This window comes from Mesoplodon mirus (assembly GCF_964341445.2).
Source record: "Mesoplodon mirus genome assembly, chromosome: 18".
Taxonomy (NCBI): domain Eukaryota; kingdom Metazoa; phylum Chordata; class Mammalia; order Artiodactyla; family Ziphiidae; genus Mesoplodon; species Mesoplodon mirus.
Window position 1 is genome coordinate 55176187 of NC_138994.1, and position 25089 is coordinate 55201275.

Below are 25089 nucleotides of genomic sequence, written 5' to 3' on the forward strand. Positions count from 1 at the left end.
GCCTCACTGCTTGCTCTGCCCAGCCCAGTCCTGGGCCTGAGTGAGTTACTTGGTCAGCGTTCGCTGACTGGCTGAATGACGGCCTTCCTGGAGTCAGGAGCTCGCCTCTCTGGGAGGTACAGGGACAAGCAGGCCGCACCCCAGCTCCGGGCCATGACCCCTGCCCCCTCCCTGAGGCGTACCTAGCCCCTCCTCTCTGCTTCCCCTCCTCTAGAGGGTGCCCAATTCCGGGCGGCACTGCAGGTTCCCGCACCCCCCTTTCCAGGGGGCAGGTTGGAGGAGAGGGTGGGAAGGCGGAGGAGGGAGACAGACCCAGAGGGAGCAGCACCGTGCCCCCCAACACACACAGCACCCCCCGCCCCCGCCCCCGGCCAGGACCCCTTGTCTCTTAACTTGTTTTTCTGTCTCTCTGCCTGTGTGTTCTCTCTTTCTCTGTCCCTGTCTATCCAATCTTTCTCTCTCCAACCCGTCTCTCTCTGGCCCTCTGATATCTCCAGTCCCAGCACCAGGAGGCCCCTTCCAGTTGGCCCCAGGTCTCAGCACGAATCAGACACAAGACAGGGCTGGGGATGGACAGATGGAATGTCAGCCCTGCACAGGCAGTTTACTTGTCTAATCTCTCATCACCACCACACCCCTGTCCTGTTTATTCAGGCCAACCCTGCCAAGTAGGTACCATTAGACCCATTTTACTGGTAAGGAAGCTGAGGCTCAGACAGCAATTAAGTCGCTTGCCCAAGGTCTCAGGACTGCAGTGTGCAGAGCCAGGACTTTAATATGCACCTGTCTGACCCCAGATACCACAGAGAGCAGCTCTGCATCCACTTTTCCTGAGGCTTCTCAAGTTTCCCGGGCCTCTCTTCACATCCCCCCTGCCCCAACCTGGGAGAAAGGACCAGAGGGACTCATTTGCCCTGAGGGGTTTGCCTAGAACCAAAGGCAACTCATCTGGAGGATCTGCATTGCTGGAGGACAATCTTTTACAGAAAGGAAGGAAACTAAGTATTCCAGGAGCTGAGGTGAGGCCTGGGCTGGGGAGAGAAGGCAGAAGAATTCCCCCAGCCCATTCCTACTACTTTTGGAGCCTGAACGTGGCCTCTGACCTGCACAAAGAGTGTCCTAAAGCCTTTTGCTTGGTGAAGGAGGCTGGCCACACCCAGCCTCCCTGTGCAGGGCTGTGCCAGGATTGCTAAAAGGTGCTCCAGAGAAAGACAAATACTGTATAATATCGCTTATATGTGGAATCTAGAAAAATGGTACAGATGAACTTGTTTGCAAAGCAGAAATAGAGTCACAGATGTAGAGAACAAACTTATGGTTACCAAGGAGGGAAGGAGGGGTGGTGGGACGAACTGGGAGATTGGGATTGACATATATACACTGCTATGCATAAAACAGATAACCAATGAGAAGCTACTGTATAGCACAGGGAACTCTACTCAGTGCTCTGTGGTGACCTAAATGGGAAGGAAATCCAAAAAAGAGGGGATATATGTATATGTATATGTATAGCTGATTCACTTTGCTGTATGGCAGAAACTAACACAACGTTGTAAAGCAACCATACTCCAATAAAAATTAATTTAAAAAAAGAAAGAAAGAAAGGGGGCTCCTCTGAGAGGGAGTCTGGGAAACTCATCAAGAAAAGATGAGCAGCTTCTTGGCTGCAGGACTTATTTTTTTTTAAGCCGTGGTTTTCTTTTTTTTTGAAGATGTTGGGGGTAGGAGTTTATTAATTAATTAATTTATTTTTGCTGTGTTGGATCTTCTTTTCTGTGCAGGGGCTTTCTCTAGTTGTGGCAAGCGGGGGCCACTCCTCATCGCGGTGTGTGGGTCTCTCACTAACGCGGCCTCTCTTGTTGCGGAGCACAGGCTCCAGACACGCAGGCTCAGTAGTTGTGGCTCATGGGCCTAGTTGCTCTGTGGCATGGGGGATCCCACCAGACCAGGGCTCGAACCTGTGTCCCCTGCATTAGCAGGTGGATTCTCAACCACTGCGCCACCAGGGAAGCCCCCTTGGCTGCAGGACTTCCGAGAGCCTTCAGAATGCTCCCGTGTACCTCTGGGACCCCAGCAGGAGGTGAAGGCAGTTGCCAGCCTTGTTTGCGCTGGGAACCCTTCGTGCACCAGCATCTTTGTTACAGAAATGCGGAACTGATGGGCCCTGTGGGTAGCCCAGAGTGTGGTGCGAAATGTGTTTGAAATGTGTTTGGGGCATAGCTGCCACTGCTTCCCCAGAGGAAGCAGGATGTGGCCTTGTGATAACAGTGTGGGTTTGGTCAGCAACTGTTACGCAGGGACCAAAAGGCTCGTGGCAACATACACCATCATGTGTGAGTCTGGTCCCTCTGTCTACTAGGAGGGTCCCTGTGCTACACAACTTCCAGGGAGGACTAATCTCTCTGTAGTCCATGGGAATGGCGCCTCTGGGAGTTGTGCAGTGCACAACCTGAGCAGCTGAACGTGACAGTCCTGGTCCTGGCCCTCATCCTGCTCTTCTGACTGTTGCAGCAGCCTCTCTGTTGACTTCCTGTCTCCAGTCTACCACCTCTGGTGTCTCCTGCCCCCCTCCTCTGTGTCACCTCTCCAGTCCTACCTTCCTCCAAGTCCCTTCTCCCCTAAGCCAGCTGCCAGAGGTCTACAAGTACCCTCCAGCTGTGCAGGACCCTGGGAGAGGAGTCCTGCCTCTGAGCCGGATGGGCTGTATCGTCTTGGGCTTAACCTCTTTGGGGCCAGCGTCTCCATTTGTAAAATGAGGATAAAATGCTTGGGTTATAGTTTTCTCTATCATTAGATTCTGAGCTTCAGGAGGCCAAAGGCTGTCTGTCATTCATCCCTGTCCCCTGGCGTCTGGCACCTCCTAGGCCCTGGTGGATGTTCGGTCACTTTGACCAAAACCTTTCTGCCCTTCCCCCTCTCATGCTGGATGGATTGGCCCAGTATTTCTCGGAACACTGCCTGCCCTCCCTACTCCTGGGCTTTGCCTGTGCCGTTCTTCCCCCTAGAATTCCCTTCTGCTCTATCTGCAGCACTGCCCATTTTGGGGGGAGCTCAGTTGCCACGCCTGAACCCTTTCCCAGCCCTCTCCCCCAAACCCCACTGGAAACAGCCTCCCGCTTCCACACCAACGCCGCCCCCATGGCAGGGAAGGTTCCTTCTGTCCCAGACAGGCTCCTCTTTTCTAGGCAGAAGAGGGGTTGGCACTTCACTGCACCCGCTTGGGGTGCCCAGAGCCTGCATGGTGCCAGGTGCAGAGCAGGGCTCAGGATGGAAGGGCCCAGAGTGGACTGGAAAGTGGTGGCAGCTTCAGGGCTCTTTTCCCCCAGGAGGGAGGAAACCCTGGGCAGGGCGGTTGCCGGCCGCCTTCCCAGAACAGGCCCAGGCTGGGCTGGGGCAGACCCGTGTGCTAATGCAGGCTCGGGGCGTGGGGTGGAACACTTCAAGGTCGGCTCTGGGGTCCAGAGCAGTCTTGGGGCTTCCCTGGCAGCCCGGTGGTTAGGACTCCATGCTTCCACTGCAGGAGACACGGGTTCAATCCCTGGTGGGGGAACTAAGATCCTGCACAACATGCGGCACGGGCAAAAAAAAAGAAAAAGAAAAAGAAAAAGTAGTCTTTGGGTCTGGTGGAAGAGTAAGCGCATTGGAGACTCATGTTCAGTGTCTTGGCTTATTGGGCTCTCTGTTGTTTAAAAAAAAAAAATTATTTAAAATGCTTAATGTAGGACCCGGCCTGTGGTAAGTGGTCAGTGTCTGCTGTCCGTGGGAGGAGCGTGGAGCTTCACGTTGAGAGCGTGGACGTTGGGGTCAGAAAGACCTGGGTCTGAATCCCGGCTCAACCCCTTCCTAGTGAGACTTTGGGCATGTCCTGTCACGTCTCTGGACCTCAGTTTCCTTGTCTGTGAAATGGGCACGAGCCTGGTGCTTTCTTCTTCAGGCTCAGTGTGAGGATTCAGGGAGACCAAGTCGAAGCCCGTGGCATTAGTTAAGATGTGGTGGAGCCTGACAGAAAGCAGAGCGCTAGAAACATTGGTGGCTATAAATATTACTACTTCACTTCTATTTTCTGGCAAAGAACCATGAATTTCTTGGACCTCTTCATTTTTTCTCGCTCTCCATGACTGGCAGTAGCAGGTGGCCTTCTCTCCGGGACTGTTTTTTCACGGAAGCAAAATCGCGTATGTTTTTTTTTTATCACTTCACAGGAGGGCTCACACACGACTCGTGAAGAACAGCTCTGCTCTAAACCCGGCTGGGTCACGTGCTGAGCCCTCACTGCCCATGGCTCCCCACCCAAGACCCCACACAGCCGTGGTCCCTACCCACGCACCCCCATCCGCTGCAGCCCAGGTAACCCCCGGCAGCTCCCTCACCCACCTCATACACCCCACCATCCCCAGCTCCTCAGCCCCACCTGTCTGAGCAGTACCCTAAGGCCATTTGCCACAGAGGAGCAGGTGTGCACGTGAGGCAGAAAGACCACTGCACACGCACAAGCCTAGGCCTGGCCTTTGACTCAGATCACTGTCTGCACCTCCATCCTCTCCACAGAGCCCTCAGCCGGTCCCTAAGGTGCACTGATGACACCCACTGGTAAGAACCACCACCAGGGTGCCCGGCACTGCCGTGAGCCAACCAACCAATCAGATGTAAATGGGTGTAGGACTGTCCCTCGGGGCTGTCAAAGAGGGTGATGTGACTTGGCCAGGGAGCCCTGTCTTCCCCTCAGGAGCAAACTGGGTCACCAACACTCCAGGTCCTTTCTGTTGGAAGTGTGCTCCAGGGATGGCCCCTGGGAGCCTGTTAAAACTGCAGGCTCTGAGGCTGAACCCAGACCAGCTGAGTCAGAATCTGCATTTTTAACAAGACGGCAGGGGCTCATTCACATGCTCTTTGAGGTCTGAGATGCGCGCCTGCCAGTCACTGGGGCTCGAGCTCGGCTGCGGGCGAGAATCACCTGGGGACTTTAAAATGTGCTGGTGCCCGGGTCCCATGCCCAGGTCCAGATTCCACCGGCCTGAAGTTTGGCCTGGACGTGGGGAGTTTTAAATGCTCCTCAGGTGCTTTCCATGTGCAGAGAAGTTCGGGAATCACCCTTCTCCGTCTTATCACTGGACCCATAAGCTGTTTTATTGCTTGTGTTTGTAAGTAAGACTTGGTGAGAGGAAGGGCATGAGGTTCAGGTGGCTCTGGCCCGTGTGTGGATGGGTGTACATTAGAGAGGGCCTGGGGTAGTGGCTTGGAAATGTGCAGGGAAGCATTTAAGGCCTTGGAACCGCCCCAGTGAGGCACAGGGGAGCAAGGCACTGTCCCAAGGCCCCAGAGCCGGCTGGTTGCGAAGCCTGACCCCACGCTTCGTTCCCTGACGCCGACTCCCAGCTGATGCCTGGGCATGTAGAGGCGCTACCTCCACGCCTTGGTCCTTGAACCGAAACCTCAGCTGGGTTTTGATCCGTAAGCCTGCCTCTGCTCTGCTCTGACTTTGCTGGTTGCTAGCTCTGGATTCCAGCCAAGAAAGCTAAACCCACCACGGCTGGAGGCGTAAGCACATTGGGGCCTCCTCCCCTTGCGTGGTGAACACCCACTGAGAAGCAGCTCAGCTCCGTGGAGAGCGAGGGCCTCCAGGTGGGCGGAGTCTGAGCCCCAGCCCGGCCACGTGTCCGCTGTGCTGCCTCCCGCCTCTGTTCCCTTATCTGTAAAGTGGGCACAGGGGTGCTCCCCGGCTTCAGGGAGTGTGCAGGGTGAGTGGGATGAAGGGGACGGAGCCGCAGGCTGGGCCTGGCAGGTGTGGGCACCGGGTCAGGGTGAGCGGGGTCACTGAGGGCTCAGCGTCACCTGGCTTGGCCTCAGGAGTCTCCGGAACACCAGCCTAGGTCCCCAGCAGACACAGCCTGAACCTCCAGGGCCGGGGGCCGCTGACACGTACCTCTCTCCTCCTCTACCAGACACATGGGCTCAGCTGCCGTCCCATGTGTGTGTTTGGTGGCTTTGGGGAGACCTGTGCTGGCCTTCCTGGCCTCATCAAGCAGCAGAAGTTGGCCATGGTTGGTGGCAGTCTTCCCCCCGTGCGGGCCCACTCAGGACAGAGCAGCTGTCCCTGTCGTGGTTATCTTATTTTTATTCCTCCCTCTGGGAGCCCAGAATCAAAAGGAAACGTTAGCTCTGCAGCCTCGTTACGGAGAGTAGAGAAACGGGGTCGGGTGGGCGAGTTTGGATCTTCTCAGCCAGGGCCCCATAGGCTCAGAACTGCAGCCTTTCAGAGGGCAGAGCCCATGGAGACTGTCTGGTGCGATGCTTTCATCTCACAGCAGATGGGGAAACAGACCACACAGGGCCCTGGACTTCCCCAGCGGTGAGTTGGGGCCAGGCTGGAACATGGTTCTCCTGACTCTGGGGTCTGAGGTCTTTCCCCTGCCACCTATGACCGCTGCAGCCAGGGAGGAATTAAGGGGAGTTCTCCAGAGACCTCACCCCTCAGCCAGTGTTTCCACGTGAAATGCAGATCCCTAGGCCCTGGTGCCTGACTCAGGAGCTGGGGTGGACCCGGGGATCGGTATCCTCAGCAAGCTCATCGGACCAAAGTTTGGAAACATTGCTGTGGACTCTCCCCGTGGGGCCGAAAGCCCCAGCCCTGTGCTCTGCGCCTCTCCTGCGTCAAAATCCCAGCCCCTGGGGCTTCCCTGGTGGTGCAGTGGTTGAGAGTCCGCCTGCCGATGCAGGGGACACGGGTTCGTGCCCCGGTCCGGGAAGATCCCACATGCTGCGGAGCGGCTGGGCCCGTGAGCCGTGGCCGCTGAGCCTGCGCGTCCGGAGTCTGTGCTCCGCAATGGGAGAGGCCCCAACAGTGAGAGGCCCGCGTACCGCAAAAAAAAAAAAAAAAAAAAAAAAAATCCCAGCCCCTGACTCACCTGCTTTCACTGAAAACATCACTTACGAGGCACACCTGACAACAGTAGGTCCCAGGTGAAGGGGACAGAGGCAGGATCCTGTCGTGGATAAGCACATGCACCCTGGACCCAGGCAGCCTGGGATCGAATCCCACATCTTCCATTTCTAGTTTTGGGTCCTCGACATGTTTCTTCACCAGCTGGTGCCTTTGTTTCCTCACCTGTAGGTTGAGGAAGCAAGGCTTCCTTCCTGAGGTGTTGTGAGGATTCGATGCGTTAATACAAATGAAGTGCTTCGGTTAGTATCTGGCACATAGTAAGGTCTATAGAAATGTCCACTATGATTATGCACATTTTATAGGCTGAGAAAATTATGCTGAGAGGTTAAGAGACTGTCCTAAGGTCACACAGCCACCAAGCAGCAAAACTGGTTGGGCTTCAATCCTTGTCCCACATAGTCCCTGCCTGGGAGTCTACAGCCTTCCCAGCCCTGCCTGCCAACTGCAGCTCTGCTGGTGGATTACGGATTGGCCAGGAAGGACCTCTCCCCATGTCTCCAACTGCTCACTCACACACTCTGGGTTAGGATAGATTATCAATTCCTTTACCCAGGAACGCAGAGTCTCTGGAAACCAAGTGGCCGTACAGGGCCACCTTTGTCCCAGAAGCCCCTCACGGGGACAGAAGCTTCTGGGGACAAGACCACCCTCAATCTCGAAAGCTCAATTTTGGTTATGGCAATGCCCATCTGTACTCAGAGCTTACTTTCAATTTCTGGAAGAAATTGCACTTAAAACCTCTGCATTTTGGTCTAAGAGAATGTTTTCAGACATCGGCTCTCCTGGTCCTTGTGCCACTTCCTTGTCTGGGAAAGAAAGTAAAGTCCAGGAGTCCTTAAAAGAACCTCTGCCTCGAGCTTTCTGGTGTTTGGAAAGTGGTTTCTTCCCAGCGTTCCCCTTCCCCACTGCCACCCTCAGTCTTTCTCTGACATAGTTCTCGACTGAGCGGTTCTGATGGAATTGGGAAGTTTGGCCCAGCATCCGGCTGGTGCCCACCTTCAGAAATGGCTCTGCAGTACCTCTCTGGTTGCCCTGAGGACTCAGGAACTGAGCAAGGCCATTCAAGCCTTTGGAGGGCCTGGCCTCGGGCCTGGCAGGCACTGGGCCCCCCTCTTTCCACCACCCACCCCCCTCCCTCTCAGTGGCCAGGGGAAAGGCAGCTCCATTACCACTCTTTTTCTCTTCTTTCATCCCTGCTGTGATAGAATCTGCCCTGAGCGGTCAGTGCCCGGCCAGCTCTCAGGGCCCATTCTAATGAAGGTAACTGAATGCCTGGGCAGCTGAAACCGGCCCTTTGCAAAACAGCCAGGGGAGGCCTGCCCTCGAGGGCAGAATGTGCCAGCTCTTGTTTGCCTTAGCCTGGCATTAGAGACGGGCTGGGCCCTGCCGTGTGGGTGGAGGGGCCCAGAAAGGGGAAGGGGACAGAGAGCAGGTTTATTTGGGGTGAGCTGGGCTGGTTCATTGCAGTTTGCTCTGAGTGCTTTCAGGAGTTGCAAAAGCAAACAGTAGATTTGGGTCACAAGGGGGTGGGTAGAGAAGGAGATGGTAGGATTAACAAGGATTCTGCCGCCAAGTGCTGGGGCTCAGGGCTCTGGGCTCTGGACTTGGGACCCTTCTGATCAGAGCTTCTGTTTCCTTCCTTCCTTCCGTCCCTCCCTCCCTGCGCTCAGAACCCACAGCTGCGAAGCTGCCCTTGGGCAGACACATGTCACCACTGTCCAGGGCTTCGTTTCCTAGATTCGAGAGGCCTGCAGCAGCGTGGAAGGGCTTGGGAGGAAGGCAGGCAGGCCTGCATCCAAATCCTGGCTCTGAATGTCCTTGGGCAGGTCACTTAATTGTTTTGAGCCTCAGTTTTCTCATCTGTGAAATGGGAAGAGTAGTGCCTCTGCTCTGGAGCATCCAGATTTTTGGGGGCCTGAAGCTCTTACAGTGTGTGGAGTCATCCTTAAGGTGAAGGATCTTGTTGTAGCTTCCTTTTGCACACTTTACAAAGCACACGACCATCTGAACACACTGGCAGGGCCCCTCCGGAGCACATAAGTGTCCTAGACGTTTGTTTCATTAGCTTCACGTGTACACAGCTACCTGGTAGGACTATGAAGGATCAAATGAGCTAATATGTGTGGAACTCCTAGAACAGTGCCTGGCCCAGAGTAAGGCCCTCGTAAATGTTTTTTTTTTCTTTAATTAATTAATTTATTTTTATCTGCATCGGGTCTTAGTTGCGGCATGCGGGATCTTTCATTGCGGCGTGCGGGCTCTTCATTGCAGCAAGTGGGCTTCTGTCTAGTTGTGGCATGTGGGTTTTCTCTCTCTAGTTGTGGCACATGGGCTCCAGGGCGCATGGGCTCTGTAGTTTGCGGCACACAGGCTCTCTCGTTGAGGTGCACGAGCTCAGTAGTTGCGGCACACAGGCTTAGTTGCCCCATGGCACGTGGGATCTTCGTTCCCCAACCAGGGATCAAACCCACATTCCCTGCGTTGGAAGGTGGATTCTTTACCACTGGACCACCAGGGAAGTCCCCCTCGTAAGTGTTAACTTTTGGTCTTATTACCTGTCAGGGTTGTCGTGAACATTAGGTGTGTACAGTGTTATGCTTGCGGCACCATGCTCGGTGCTGGCAGATGTGTTCATTCACTAGCTCACCTAATAGTTAGTGCACACGATGGGCCGGGTCTGTGTTGAGGTCTGGGGTCAAATGGTCCCTCCTGACGCTATCAGTCTGGGAGGGGTAACCAGGCCATCAGTTCATTACACAAATATGCAATTCCAAATGGAATGGTGATGGTCTGAGAAGGTGAAGATGTGCCAGGTGATCTCTAGGGGAGAGAAAAATGAAACCATTTGACTTGGGATATAAGGAAAGGCCTTTCTTGATACATTAAACGAAGGGAAGGATTCTTGTTACTTTAATTTCTGCATGTCCATCATGAAGGCAGTCTGGCACAGTGACCAGGTCCAACTAGAAGCTAAACAAATGTTATCTTGTTTGATCGCCTAGACAACTCTGAGATGAGCGAATGGAGACCAGGTGGGAGAGGTGGTCTTACCTGAGCTGACGTATGTACTCAGTGGTAGAGCTGGGATTCAAACCTCCCCCCAACTGCCTTCCTGCTCTTTCAGCTACACCACGTGGCTGACACAAATGCACAGATGCCCTTGTAGGCTCGTGTGACCTCAAGACGTTCTCAGAGGTCATACTACCACTACTTCCGAAGTGGCTGTGACCTCCCTGGGGTGTCAGACTCCAAGAGCAGTCAGTCTCCCAGACGTGGAAAGTGCTCCTGGTGTCCTCAGGCACCTGCATCGTGAGTGTAGCTCCGCAGGCCCAGCTCCCATGGCCATAGACGCCCGCCCTGTCCTGGCTTTCTGGTCTACCCACTTGGTGCACTTACTCCTGCAGGGGCCATTGATGCTCTTTTACTTGTTACCTTGGAGGCCTGGAGGTGCTCACAGCATGAGGTACAAGATGCACTCAAACCATAAGACAGAGGTCAGAGTTCAAAAAACAAGCAGGGAAGCAGGAGGAGCCCAAGTATTGGGCCCAGAAAACCACAGCGGGGGAATAAGCTTCTTCCTGGGCTTGACAGGCGTGGCAGAAGGGGGGATAGGAAACATAGTGCCCACAATCCAATGGAGGGAAGCAGGTAGGCAGGCGCGGGGCAGGATGGGGCCAACATTCCTTAAGCACCTACAATGTGCCACCTGCTCTGCTAGGTGCTAGAAAACCTGTTATTGAGAGATCCTCTTAGCAATCTTGGGGTAGGTACTTTTATCTCCATTTCTCAGATGTGAACACTAAGGCACAGAGTGTCAGATGAACTTATAAAGACTCATCCCTGAACCTGACAGGAGTTAGTTTATGGAGAGGGTCATGATTGAGGAGACAGTGGGCCACACAGTAGATGGAGCTTTCTATGGAAATATTATTTTATTTTATTTTATTTTATTATAAATTTATTTATTTATTTTTGGCTGTGTTGGGTCTTCATTGCTTCTCACGGGCTTTCTCTAGTTGCAGTGAGCAGGGGCTACTCTTCATTGCGGTGTGCGGGCTTCTCATTGCAGTGGCTTATCTTGTTGCAGAGCATGGACTCTAGGTGTGCGGACTTCAGTAGTTGTGGCACGTGGGCTCAGTAGTTGTGGCTCACAGGCTCTAGAGCGCAGACTCAGTAGTTGCGGTGCATGGGCTTAGTTGCTCTGCGGCATGTGGGATCTTCCCAGACCAGGGCTCGAACCCATGTCCCCTGCATTGGCAGACCAATTCTTAACCACTGCGCCACCAGGGAAGTCCGGAAATATTATTTTTGTAACCAACATTATTGGGTTTTTTTTGTTTTGTTTTGTTTTGTTTGCAGTACGCGGGCCTCTCACTGTTTTGGCCTCTCCCGTTGCGGAGCACAGGCTCCGGACGCGCAGGCCCATCGGCCATGGCTCACGGGCCCAGCCACTCCATGGCATGTAGGATCTTCCCGGACCGGGGCATGAACCCATGTCCCCTGCATCGGCAGGCGGACTCTCAACCACTGCGCCACCAGGGAAGCCCAACATTGTTTTTAAATACAGAAACGTGTCATATTTCTATTAGCCCTCATTAAAAGCTGAAGCAAATGTGTTAAAATTATGTGTGACAAAAGTATGTCTGTGGGAGACGAGACTTTTTAAAAAGTGTCCAGGGTTGTAATATTTGTGCACGAAACTCAATGCCAGGGTAGTAATGACAAGCGCACTCATATTGAGGTCGTGGGAAGCAAGCGCTTTAGAGTCCTTACCGCACGAGACAGATGCAATTTTGTTCCCATTTTACAGCTAATGGGACTGAGGCTCCGCTGTTAAACAGGTTGCCTGAGTTCACCCAGCTGGGAAGTGGTGGATTTGGGACCCACAGTCAGGTCTGTTGGAGAGGAGAGAGGCAGCTGTGTCCTAGTCCTGCCCTGAGCGGGCTCTGACAGGAGCTGGGGAGCTGATGGGCCGAGCTGAGGTCTGGGCGACAGGGTGGTGTTGACGGAAGCAGCGACCGAGCTCTCAGTGCCAGGTGTGAAGATGAGAGTTGCCACCCTGTTACCATCCAGCTGGCCGGCCCCTCGCCTGGCACCTGAGACGGCAGGCAGTGCGCCCTGCTGGCTGGGTCCAGACTTGTGTCCGAAAGCAGTTGGCCCTGCCAGGTGGTGGGGCTCCTTGGCTTAAGCCCTCAAATGCTGCGTTACAAAGCAGGAAAGAGTCCACTCACCGGAGGTCAAGTCCCCAGACCTTGGCTGAGAGCTGCCCTGGGGCGGGCTGGTGGAGAGACAACCCAGTCCATCCTGGAGGAGCTCAGCCTATGAGGATGTAAAGAACCACAGTGATGCGTGCTCCAGCTGTACCCCAGGGGCGGGGGGCAAGCACAGGGGACTGGCTGCACCAAGCTGGGCTTTGAAGGCTGAGTCCTGGTAATCATCCCAAGAGCTTGCCTGACACCTCCCCTGTGTGCACTGCACCCAACAGTCTCCACCTCCAGGCCTCCCACCCACCCCAGATGGGTCCCGTTTCCTGGCAAGGCTCAGCCATGCACTCATTCCACAGCTGTGTGGGGGGCACTGGAGATCCAACTGGTCCCTCCCTCCAAGAGCTTTATTCTAAGGGGAGAAGGCAAGACCATACCCAGGAAAATTGTCAGTAATGTAAATGCAGACAAAGAGAAGTGCTTTGAGGGGACTTCCCTGGCAGTCCAGTGGGTAGGATTTCACGCTCCCAATGCAGGGGGCCCGGGTTCGATCCCTGGTCGGGGAACTAGATCCCACATGCATGGCACAACGGAGTTCACATGCCGCAGCTGGGAAGCCTGCATGCCGCAGTGAGGATCCCACGTGCCGTGGCTAGGACCCGGCACAGCCTAAATAAATACATATTTTTTAAAAAAGAGAGAGAAGTGCTTTGAAGCAATTACAGAGAGTGAAGGGGAGGGAGTGATGGGGGGGTCGTCTCTAGAGGTGACTAGAGACGTAAGGGATGGAGGCAGGTGAAGCTGGGGGTGGGGCAGAAAGCAGGGAAGTGTAAAGGTCCTGAGGCAGGAAAGAGCTTGGTTGATTTGAGAGCTGGCAAGAAGGCCACCGTGGCCGGTGATGGAGACGTGGAGACGGGAAGGTGGATGGGGCAGAGACGCCTGAGAGGATGGGGCCGGGCGGGGCGGGGCTGGGCGGGGGAGTATAGGGTTTATCCTGGGTGTTGTGGAGGCCAGGTGAAGGTTTTCCCTTGGGAAGTGACAAGACCTACTTGGTGTTTTAAAGAGATCCCCGGGGCGGTGCGGGTGGGGGTGGTGTCAAGACAGCGCTGGCATCAGGTGGCCAGTAAGGTGGCTGTGCGTTCGTCCAGGGAAGAGGTGGTGGCAGCTTGGCCGAGGACGCTGACAGGCAGGTGGGTTGGGTGGTGAGAAGAAGTGAGCTTGGCTGATGCTGGGGAGAGGAAGGAGCCTTGAAGGACCAGCCTGCGGTTCTCGCCTGGGCTCCTGGGTGGATGCTGGTGCCCTGTGCTGAGCTGGGCTGCAGGGCGTGGAGGGGGATTGAGGGAGGCAGCGGGTTCGGAGGGAAATTCAGCAGTTGGTTGTGGACACGTTACTCGAGATGCCCACTGGAGGGTGAGTTGAAGACGTTCCCATGCAGTGATGCGCATCCAGATCCCCTTTAGGTCAGAGCCCCTCCCTCGTTCTCCCATCTGCCGGGAGCGCCGGCCGCAGCAGGCCCTCCCCAGGCTGCGGCCAAGGCCCAAGATTACAGACCCTTCCTGGGGGCATCCTGCATCCCACGACTGGTCCATGTGGGGATGCGAGGGTTTTGTCCCCTTGCCTTTTCGGGGGGACAACTCTGAAGGGCCATCCCAGCGCCAGAGCACCCGTGGGGTCGTCTGAGACCTCATTAACAACCGCACTGCTCTTCGCCTCTCCCTCATGCCCCGTCCTGCTTCCCTTGCTGGGTTGATTCCTAGCTCACTCCTCGGTAAACTTCCTCCACGGACGATTGGATACAATAGTTGGGACCTCGGGGGACAGGTCCAGGCTGGACATAAACCTTTGGGAGCCCTAAGAAAAAGAGAAATCACTCCTTGGGGAAGAGACCAGGAGGGCAGGCATCCTAGAAACCAGGCTGAAAAAGTGAAAGGGACAGGTCCACTGGGTCAAGTGCTACGGTGAGGTGAGGACCCACGTGGCTCTGGTTTATTTATTTCCACCCTGTGGGGTTTAGGGAGGGATTTTCAAAGCCAGGGCATAATCTGGTATGGAGATGAACTAGTGGAGAAAGGGACATTGGTGATGCAGAGCGGCTGGGCGTGAGGTGGCCGCAGGGACAAAGAACCTTCAAGGGGGCGGGGCCCGGGATCTGAGGAACAGGGTCCATCTGTGAACCACGTACTGCAGTGGCCAGAAGGCAGTTAAGGCACCTGCACAGGTGGGTGTGCAGACCTGTGGAGGGGATAGGAGGCGGGTCTCTTCTGGTCGCTTCTATTAAGCACAGTGTCAGCTGCGTGTGAGCAGTGGGGAAGCAGTGCTGGATGGAAAGGAGGAGAACCGACTTAGCCTGAGGGCTCCCAACTAGCCAACGGCAAAGGTGTGATTCAAACCCAGCCGGAAACTGACTTAAAAAGCCGGGGCTCTGGGCTTCCCTAGCTGGAGAAAGCACAAGGAACGGCAAAGGTGTCAGTTACCCGGTCAGCAGGTAATAGAGGTATCAGCAGTACAGATAGGTATGGAGCTGTCACGGTGCTAAGTATTCTTCTGAATCGCCGTCAGATGCATTGTCTACTGTGCCACTGGCCTACATCTGTAAGTGTTCTTCACGAGTTATTTCATTTAACCCTCAGCTCCCACCCTGTCCCTCAGTCACCCTGTAACACAGATACAGTTGATCCTCATTTTTTGCAGATTCCGTATTTGCAAATTTGCTTACTTGCTACAATGTATTTGTAACCCCCAAATTAATACAGCGTTTTCATGCTCATTTGCAGACATGCTCAGAGATAAAAATTTGAGTCGCCCAACTGAGGTCGAACAAGATATGACTCTACTTTTTAGCTCATTCTGTAAACAAGTGTCCCTTTAACAGTCTTTTTAGTGCCATGTTTTTGCATTTTTGTGGGGGTTTTTTTGGGGGGGTGGATTTCGCTGTTTCAAATGACTCCCAGGGCTTCCCTGGTGGCGCAGTGGTTGAGAGTCCGCCTGCCGGTGCAGGGGACACGGGTTCGTGCCCCGGTCCGGGAGGATCCCACGTGCCGCGGAGCGGCTGGGCCCGTGAGCCATGGCCGCTGGGCCTGCGCGTCTGGAGCCTGTGCTCCGCAACGGGAGAGGCCACAACAGTGAGAGGCCCGCGTACCGCCAAAAAAAAAAAAAAAAAGACTCCCAAATGTAGTATTGAAGTACCATCTAGTGCTCCCAAGTGCAGGGAGGCTATGATGTACCTTATGGAGAAAATACGTGTTAGGTAAGCTTTGTTTAAGCATGAATTATAATGCTTTCGGCTGTGAGTTCAACGTCTAATAACGTGTGTCTTTAAACAAACACGCATAAAACAAAGTTAGGTATTGATTGGTTGACGAAAATGTTGTGATCAGAGGCTGGCAGGAATTGACCTGAACGCCAGCTATGGGAAGCAGAGCTGGAGCTGGAGCCTGGCTGGCCGGGCGCTCGAGCACTTCCCGGCCATGAATGTGGCCTTGTGGTCCAGTGACACAGCAGGGGGCCCGGCCTGGAAGAAAGGTTTCTTTTTCAGGGCAGCCCCTCCCTCCCCTGCGCTGGCCTCCTCTGGGCTCGGCCTCACCAGTGTCTGTACCTGAACACAGCGGTTCCTTCAATCCGTCTGGCTGCAGCCACTGAGCCCTGCCGGGTTGCGGTTTTCCCCTAAGTGGGAGAAACACTGGCTCAGTGTCCTGGGGCCAGGGCCTTTGGTTTCCCGTTGCCGAGCCCGGCCCCGGGAGGGAAGGCACAAACGAGGTGTGTGTGCCTGAGAGGGAGGCCAGCTCCAGCCTCCAGATGAGCCCAACCCGCCAGTTTATTCAGGGGCAGCCTGGCCCTCCCCAGCCCCCTTCACTCACGGCCTCTCATCGTGAAGAGCCCACAGCCCTACTTTTGTCATTTATGGGGCGGCTTGTTCGTTGTGGGTTTGGGGTGTTTTTTTCATCTCCAGATAATGTAGGAGACAATTGTGGGGGACTGTGATTTCCAAGTGGAATTACAGGCCCTTCAGGATATGTCCTTCCGACCTGAAAAAAGATGTAAGGTTGTGTGCATCCACTCCCAGCCTTTTCTTTTTTTTTTTTTTTTTTTTTTTTGTGGTACGCGGGCCTCTCACTGTTGTGGCCTCTCCCGTTGCGGAGCACAGACTCCGGACGCGCAGGCTCAGCGGCCATGGCTCACGGGCCCAGCCGCTCCGCGGCATGTGGGATCTTCCCGGACCGGGGCATGAACCCGTATCCCCTGCATTGGCAGGCGGACTCTCAACCACTGCACCACCAGGGAAGCCCTCCCAGCCTTTTCTAAAAGTTTTTCTCCTCTCAGGAGCTGGCTAAATTCCTGAGATGAATGACCTCCACCCTGGAGCATCCCTGGTGCAGGTCCTAAGTGCCGGCTGAGAACAGGGATGCAGGGAGAGCTCACAGGACTGTGAAGAGGGGCCGTGACCATGGAGAGGTGGGCTCAGAGGGCCTCGGGGCCCCACCCTGCCGGAGAACAGATGAGGGCAGGCAGTGGGCAGGCTGCGGCCCAGATCAGCTCTGGGGAGGGTTGCGGTGACCCAACAGAGAGTGCAGCCTGGCTGCCAAGCTGTAAAACCGAGAAAGGAGCCTGGGCTTGTGTTTGGGGCTCATTTTAAACAGCCTCCCCACTCCTGTGGGGAGTGGAAAGGGCTGGTACAGAATCCCACAACCTTCCCTGAGCCTTTGTGTACAGAAACTGCCGCTCAGGGACACAGCTGTCACAGCAGCCGAGGCCACGTTTAGGCCCCAGCATCTCAAGGGCGGGGTCTCTCTGATGACTCACACACCCAGCACACACGTGTGCCCATGTGCTGGTGCCTGGCAGGGCACCCTCACCCCTCTTAGCGCACAGCCCTGGGGGTCCAGTGGTGCTGGGGGGAGGGGGAGGGTGGCACTCTGCATCCCCTTATATTTCCAGGTGGCTGGCCCGTGGTTTCTGCTCAGTGAATGTTGTTTGAATAAATGAATAAACGAGTGAATGGATGAATGAATGGCCTTGGTTCCACTGTGGTTGCTTTGGGGAAGTTATTTTACAAATCTGAGCCTCCCTTTTTTTGGTGCATCAGTCTCTGGGATCAGCTCCCTGGGTCTGAAGCCTGGCTCTCCACTTGTTGGCTTTATGTCTTTGAGTAACCTCTTTGAGCCTTAGTTTCCCCATCTGTAAAATGGGGATAATACCTGCCTCATAGGCTTGTTGTGAAAGTTAAATGAGTTAATGTCCTGTGAAGCACTTAGAACAGAACCTCATGCATAGTAAGTGTTCTGTAGGTGTTTGCTATTCATATCTTTAAAATGAAGATAATAACATTATGTTGTTGTGTGTGTGTGTGTGTGAGTGTGAGGGTATGTTGGGAGCCTGGTGCATTGTTTTCCCAAGTGTGTTCCTTACAACACCGAGTCCTTTTGTTGTTAGAAGTTAAGTCAGAAGAAGAGATCCTGTCCAAAGCTGGACAGCCTTAAGAAAACCCCAGGTTCAAACAAAGCGAGGAAGGTCTCTCTCCTGCTCATGTGCTCTGTGATGTCTCCAAGGGGGAGCCAAGGGTTTCGCCTGCTGATTCGACCACAGAGCCCATTTTTGCTTTCACAGTGGGATGGTGGCTCCACAAAATACATTTTTGGAAGCAATAAATATTTCTTTTTTTAAATTTTATTTTATTATTTTTTATACAGCAGGTTCTTATTAGTTATCCATTTTATACATATTAGTGTATACATGTCAATCCCACTCTCCCACTTCATCCCACCACCACCACCACCCCCGCCCCACTTTCCCCCCTTGGTGTCCATACGTTTGTTCTCTACATCTGTGTCCTATTTCTGCCTTGCAAACTGGTTCATCTTTACCACTTTTCTAGATTCCACGTATATGAGTTAATATACGATGTTTGTTTTTCTCTTTCTGACTTACTTCACTCTGTATGACAGTCTCTAGGTCCAACCACGTCTCTATAAACGACCCAATTTTGTTCCTTTTTATGGCTGAGTAATATTCCATTGATATATATGGAATTGCATACAATACAGTAGGGAGCCTGACAGGAGGCCAATCCCAACAATACATTGTGTTCCTCACAGTAGCAGAATTTATGTTTGAGGCATGGATATCATGAAGCCAAGGAGTCATTTATTCTCAATGAAGGAGAGGGGAAGACTTCACATGGCAGTCCACACCTGAGTGGGGTTTTGAAGGATGAATAGGAGTTTGCCTAATGGACAGAGGAGGCAAAATGTTTGATACTCAAACAGCATCCCCAGTCTACTTTCAACCACCACCCCTTTCTGGGGTCAGTGTGGACCCTTCTGCCATTAGTAAGCTTTGTGACTGTTAGGCATTTCTTCTCTCCAGGCATCAGTTTTCCATTTGTAAAATGGGATCCCTTCCAGCTTTAATGTGCTGTGATTTCATGTCTATATCGGCCTAGATGATATTAATTTCTAAAGAGTTCCCATATTTGCAAAACACTTTCCAAAAGTTTTTGACATTCTTTTAATGCACAGCCCAGCCTTACAAAGTTAGTTGTACTCTCTCCATTTGACTGAAGAGGAAAGTGAGGCTTGGTGAGCTAAAGTGACTTGCCCTTTGCCTATAAGTGGCAGAGCCAAGCCTCAAATCCAGGTCCTCTGACTCTGACTCAACTCATAAGCCTAAAATCCATCTGTGGGTTGCACATAAATGATCCTTGATGGATCACTGGCCTCACACAGGCCCTGTGTCTGATATTACTGCTGACAAAGGGGGAGGAGGAGGAGTGGAGACCATTGTGCGCTGAGGATGCCAGGCCCCACCTAAAGAAATAGCTTAAGGGAAAGAGGTAAGCAGGGTGCCCTGTGAGGGGTGGAAGGCAGGACCTTGAGGACTGATTGTCAAGGGAAAGCTGTTTTAGCCAGACAGCAGGGTAAAGTCCAGGACAGCAGGCAGGGGCTCAGCTGCTCTTTCCAAAGCAAAAATTGGTGCCTAAATCCAGGGTGAAAATAATCCCCTGCCCCCAAAGTCTTTCTGTCCTGCTTCGGTTTCCTTCATAGCACGTGTCATGGACATCGTCCATTCATTTATTTGTTCATTGTCTGACTTCCCCCACTAGAAAGCAAGGGCCACAAGAACTGAGACTATTGATTACAGCTATATCTCCAGCTGGAACAGGGTCTGACCCATAGAAGATCGTGATGAAATATGTGTGAATGAATGACGGTATGAATGAATTAATGAACGATGCCTTCCCCTGCGATCGCTCCAACTCCTGATGTAGTCAGCAAGCCTTTGGCAAAGTATTCAATTGTTCCCAAACTTTGCTGCATTGTAGTCACCTGGGGATCTTTAAAAACAGCTAACGGGGGTTGGGGGGGGAACTTCCCTGGCGGTCCAGTGGTTAAGACTCCACGCTTCCACTGCAGGGGGTGCACGTTCGATCCCTGGTCGGGGAACCAAGATCCCACATGCCACGTGACACGGCCAAAAAACAACAACAAACACAAAAACGGCTAACGCCTGGCCCCACCCCAGCCATTTGGATTCATTTGCTCTTGGTGTGACCTGGGCATTGACTTGTTTACGCTCCCCAAGTGAGGCTAGTGTGCGGTGCAGTTTTGGAACTGTGGCTTTACTGTCCACTCCTAAAATCAGAGATGTGGGCTGCCAGGTCTGGGAGGTGGTAGGGAGGGTGGGGGGAGGCATTTGAAACAGAGGAGACTTGTTTCTGCTCTCAAGGGTCTGCAGTCACCTGATGTTACCGAGAGTACAGGAAAGGGAAGTTTTCCCTCCGATGCAAGTCAAAGAAGACCTTGTTCCATTTCCTCCTCACCTGCCACCATCTCCTCTTAGATGATTGGATGAGTCAGAGGAAATGACGTTCTCTCACCATTTTCCCCTCTTACTGGGTTTGTGTGAGTAAGAAAACCCATTGTTTACGTCTGCACAGGTTGACAAAAATAGAGCTCAGCCTTTCTGAACACTCAGCCCAGGTCTAGAGTCAGTAAGACCCGGTCCTGCCCCGTCTGCACAGTGTCCAGCCAGACATCACGCAGGACCCCAGCCCCCAGGGCAGACTGCTGAAGGCATCCTGGCCAAAGGGCGGCCACCAACCCCGAGGTGTTTGCCAGTGGAAGGGGGCTCATGTTTCTGGGGCTCACACCTGGTCCAATATCTGCTCCTGGGAGAGCGTGTAGCTGTAGGATGGGAAGTAATGTGCTGTCCAGACCGCAGCTTTCCAGAGGAAGGGATGGTCCCAGATGCCTCCTCTTCCCTACGCAGTGCAGACGCCCTGGACAGGCCCCTGCTGGAGTGCAAGGGCTCTGTTTGTTGCAAGCGGGAGATTGGGAACGACTGGGACTCGTTGAGGTTAAGGGGCGTCTCTAATCCCAGCATCCCACCTGCGGCCTTGGTACCTGTTTCTCTTTCTGAAGCCACTGCTTAAGTCATCAGACGTTGAACTTGTCTCCTGGAATGGAAAGCTGAGACTTTTAACAGCTGGGGCTGATGCTTTCTGACTCCAGAGTCAAGGGACCTCTGAAGAGGAGGTTGGAGAAAACAAGTGTTTGCGGCAAAGTCTGAGCAGGCTACGCGGAGGGTTTTTCCACACAAAAAGCAGCAGCTGGCGATACCGTGTTTGGACAGAAATAAGGTCCAGTGTGTGACCAGGTGTGACTGATGTTGACAGTGCTGGTTGATGACTGATGTCTGTCTTGGAGAGTACTAGACAGAGAGTCTTGAGTCCCAGCTCTGATCCCGGCTCTGCCACGAATTGTGAGCAGCTGTGAGGGGAGAAGCCCTTTCCCGCCTCTGGGCTTGTTTCCCTGTTTGGTAAATGAGTGGTTTCACTAGACTAGTGATTTAAAACACCTTTTAAGCCATGGAACTCTTTGTTCATGTGAAATTTCATGTGGAAGTCTGCATGTAAAGCAGATAGAAGTGGAGCTATTCCTGTTGCTTATCTAGAGCACACTCCGAACCCCACTTCTGCAAGGTCTCCACAGAACCGTGAGGGTTCCAAGGAGCCCAGCTTGAGAACCACTGGACTTGATGCTTCCCCCCACCCCGCCCGCAGCTCTGGGGTTATTTGTGTTGCTGTTTTCTGTCTGTTCATTTGGCTAATGTTGGTTGGCATCAGCTGTTTGGCTAATGTTAACACTGGGTAATGCTCAGAGGGCTCTTTCCTGGTACAGTGATGCCCTTTATGCTTAGCCTGGCCTTCCATATGGCCCCAGACATGTACAAAACGTTGCCTTTTTACGCCCTTTGATGTTGAGCTAACTCCTGCGTGGTGACAGCGGAAGGAAAGTAGACATAGGTAGATAGCTGGGGTACAGAGAGAATTTACTAATCTGTTCCCTCACCTAGATCACCCAGATGACCATGTGTTTTCCGCCCCCGTAAGTTTCTGGAGGATCCTTAACTCCTGCTTGTCAGTGTTCTGTTGGCTTTTCTCTGGCTTTGGCATTCAGCAACACGGGAGTATTCTTGTATCAACAATGGCAGAATCAGTTTCCTGACATAAAAAGAATTAATCAGAGTGACTTGCAGTCTAAAAATTACTCTTGGGTACATTCCCTGGGAGAGGGTTTCTGATTTTTTTTTTAAGCCTTTATTTATTTTTAAAATATTTCTTTATTTTGGCTGTGCCAGGTCTTAGTTGCAGCATGTGGGATCTAGTTCTCCAACCAGGGATCGAACCCAGGCCCCCTGCGTTGGGAGAGCAGAGTCCTATCCGCTGAACCACCAGGGAGGTCCTGGGTTTCTGATTTTAATGAGACTGTTCTTTCTCTTGAAAAGACAAGTCAGACCCCTTAGGAGACTCACAGCGCCAGGCAAGCGCTGTAAGGGAGTAACCTCCCTGCCACTCCCCACCCCCAGCCTGTCTGACCCCATCAGTAGGAAGGAGAGGGTCCGGCACTGGCAGTCAGGAGCCTGAGTTTCAGTCCCTGCTTCTCTGGTATCTCACTGTGTGGCTTTGGACAAATTCCCAGCCTTCTCCGAGCCACTGTCTTACCATCCATAGCATGGGGGACAAGTGCCTTTGATACTTACCCAGAGAGTCTTCCTAGCTTAACATGGTTAGAGTCTATGACATCTAAAACACAGCTATGCTAAGGGACCAGAGTAGCTAACTCAAGACCCTCCTTGTCCCAGCCTCGTAGGTGGGGCTGTCTCAGAGGCAGAACTATATTGCTTAATAACTGTGTCTCAGACCCCACTTGATCAGATGACACTGAGTCCTCCATGTGCCCTAGTCTGGGCTGGAGCCCTTAGCTCCCACATTCCATTTCAGAAACAGTAGTTCCCCACACCCCCTCCCGCCCACCCCAAAACTAGCACTGCTTCCCTGAACTCTATGGAAGATGACAGGGCCTCTCCAGAAAGTCAATGGCCTCAGTTCTCCTGAGAATTCTAATCCTCCTGAGGTCCTAATCCTCCCCCTAGTTCCTCGCCAGCCTCTTGCCATATGGTAATTGATAATGGCTACTGTTTATTGAGCACCTGCTATGAGCCAGGCCCTGTTCTAAGTATTTTATGGGTCCCAATTACCTTCATCTTCACACCAATCCTAAAATATGTATCACTATTATCTCCCACTTACAGATGAGGAAACTGAGACGCTGGGAATTAAACCTGTCTGGAGTCATCCAGCTACAACGTGGGAAAGCCAAGAAATGACCCTCAGTTCTGGCTCCAGAGCTCTTGCACCTAATCACTGGGTCAGACTGGGGCTCATTCATGTCACTGGGAGTAACTAGCAGCCGGTATTTACTGAGTGCTTGCAGCTCGGGAGGCATTATAATAGCTACTTTTGTTTTTGTTTTGTTTTGTTTTGTTTTTGGCTACACGGCATATGGATCTTAGTTCCCTGAACAGGGATCGAACCCACGCCTGCTACATTGGCAGCGCGGAGTCTTAACCACTGGACCGCCAGGCAAGTCCCCTAGGCACTTCTTTTATCATTCCATTTACACCTCACAACTGGAAGAGAAAAGGTCTTGTTTCCATTTTATAAAGTTGGAAAACTGAGGCTCTGAAACATTACATGACTTCCCCATGGCAAATTGTAGAACTGGCAGGCTTCAACTCAGTGTGTCCTATGCTAATGTCTTGTGACACTCCTCTCTGTCATGCTACTTTTCAGGACAAATACCTGGAGATGCTCCCCACCCCACCAGTTTTGGGGAAAAATAAAGAAGGACCACTAGCAGCCCCCCTCCATGGAGCTCTGGACCATGTCCATCACGCTCTCCCCTGGTGGGGGTAGGGAAGCCAGGTCTGACTCTCCACTGACCTTCTCTGGGAGAAAGCCAATGATCACCTTAGGTTCCTGCTTCTCTTCCCCAGTTCTGCGTGACCCTGTCACGTGACCTGCTTTCTGGAGCCCCACACTGCTTAGGGGCAACATGAGACGCGGAAGGGTAAAGGGGAAGCCGAGACAGAAACCCTGAATTCAGCCCCACCCTAAAACCTCACCTAAGGCAGCTGAGCTAAGGCCTCAGGTTGCAGCTGGGAAGGTAGAAAGAGCAGGCCCAGGGTGCATGGGCTCATTCACACACCACACCTTTGATGAATGCCTAAGATCAAGTGTACCCACTGGGCCAGGGTGCAAAACAACCCATGAGGTAGACTGTGCCATTCCCATTTTACAGATGAAGACACTGAGTCTGAGACATTATATGACTTGTCCTAAGACTGACAGCTGGCAAGTAGGATTCGAACCCAGGTCTGTCCGATTCCAAAGCCAGTGTTCTTTCTGGTACGCCACAGTGCTCCTGCGTGTTTAGGGACTGTGGGGGTGGACACAAACTAGGGTGAGAAACAGCCTGTGGCCTCCGCACATAGATCTCTGAACTGCAGGGCATAAGCAGGGAGGAGAGGGCCAGCTGTGATGGAGTTTCCACCTCACCCACACTACCCCAGCCTCCCCCCCACATGTAGCCCTTGTCAGGAGGCCCCCCTTTGGCTAATGCTGTCCCTTTTGGAGAGTCCCCAGCAGGTTTGGGAACCCCAGTGGGATGCTTTGCCTCAGAGACAGGCCCTGGTAAACAGAAAGGTAGCTGGGCGTTTATTTGCAAGGGAGATACTGGGGAGAAGGAAGTTGAGAGCAAAGAGCCAGAGGCAAGGGAACTGAAAAGCTGTGTGTGTGTGTGTGTGTGTGTGTGTGTGTGTGTGAATTGGTTTTGTACCAAAGGGCCCTGCCCATACCAAAATGCCACCTTGTTGGTCATTGAGGACTCAAGGACAGCAAAGGTGGCTTCATACGGGCCTGAACCAGACAATTAGGAAGATAAATCCGCTCCCCACCCTCCCCCAGTTACACAATACAACGTCAAGTCAAAGGGAAACCACACTTGCAAAATTTGCTGGTTTACAGTTTTCCTTCTTTTAATCCGGAGCATAATGAAGAGTTATGAGGGGGCACATTTTGGACTTAAATTATATTTACTAGGATCCAACAGAAGGAGTCCGTTCCTTCTTTTGTTTTTTTAGTTCTTGTTGCCGCTTGGTTCTTTGTATTCCCGTACTGGTTATAAAGCCAGTTTTGACTTTACACGAAAAGACTGGGAAAGTTGTGGGTGGGATTCAGGATGAGAATCAATTTAGGAGTCACCAGACTCAGGCTGCTGGTGGTGGCGGGCTATTGGCAGGTCTTCGTTCGCGTCCGCAAATGTGAACCAGGAAGCGGGGACAGCAAACTGAGAGTAGCCTGGAACTGGCAGCGGCGGCCACAGCGCCCGCCCGAGAGGCGCTTGAATTTACAAACTTCGTCTCCCGTAATCCCAAGGTCCCGGCCGCCCAAATCCCTGCGGCAGTAACCTTGCTGCGCGGGCTCGACAAGGCCCTGGCGAGCTCCACCTCCGGAGGCGCCCCCTGGGGCCCGGGGAGGGGTGCAGTGGCCTGGGCCCGCCCCGCGGCCACGCGGCCAATGATCGGCGCCGCCCCAGCCACCTG

At 53.1% G+C, this 25089-nt stretch overlaps 1 protein-coding gene across 1 annotated transcript in view; it reads left to right on the forward strand.

Moving 5' to 3' along the window:
* The window catches only part of RAB11FIP4 (RAB11 family interacting protein 4), a gene marked incomplete at its 5' end in the record, with an annotated part of 116449 nt that overhangs the window by 52949 nt on the left and 38411 nt on the right, over positions 1–25089 (forward strand). The gene's annotated exons all lie outside the window — the stretch shown is intronic.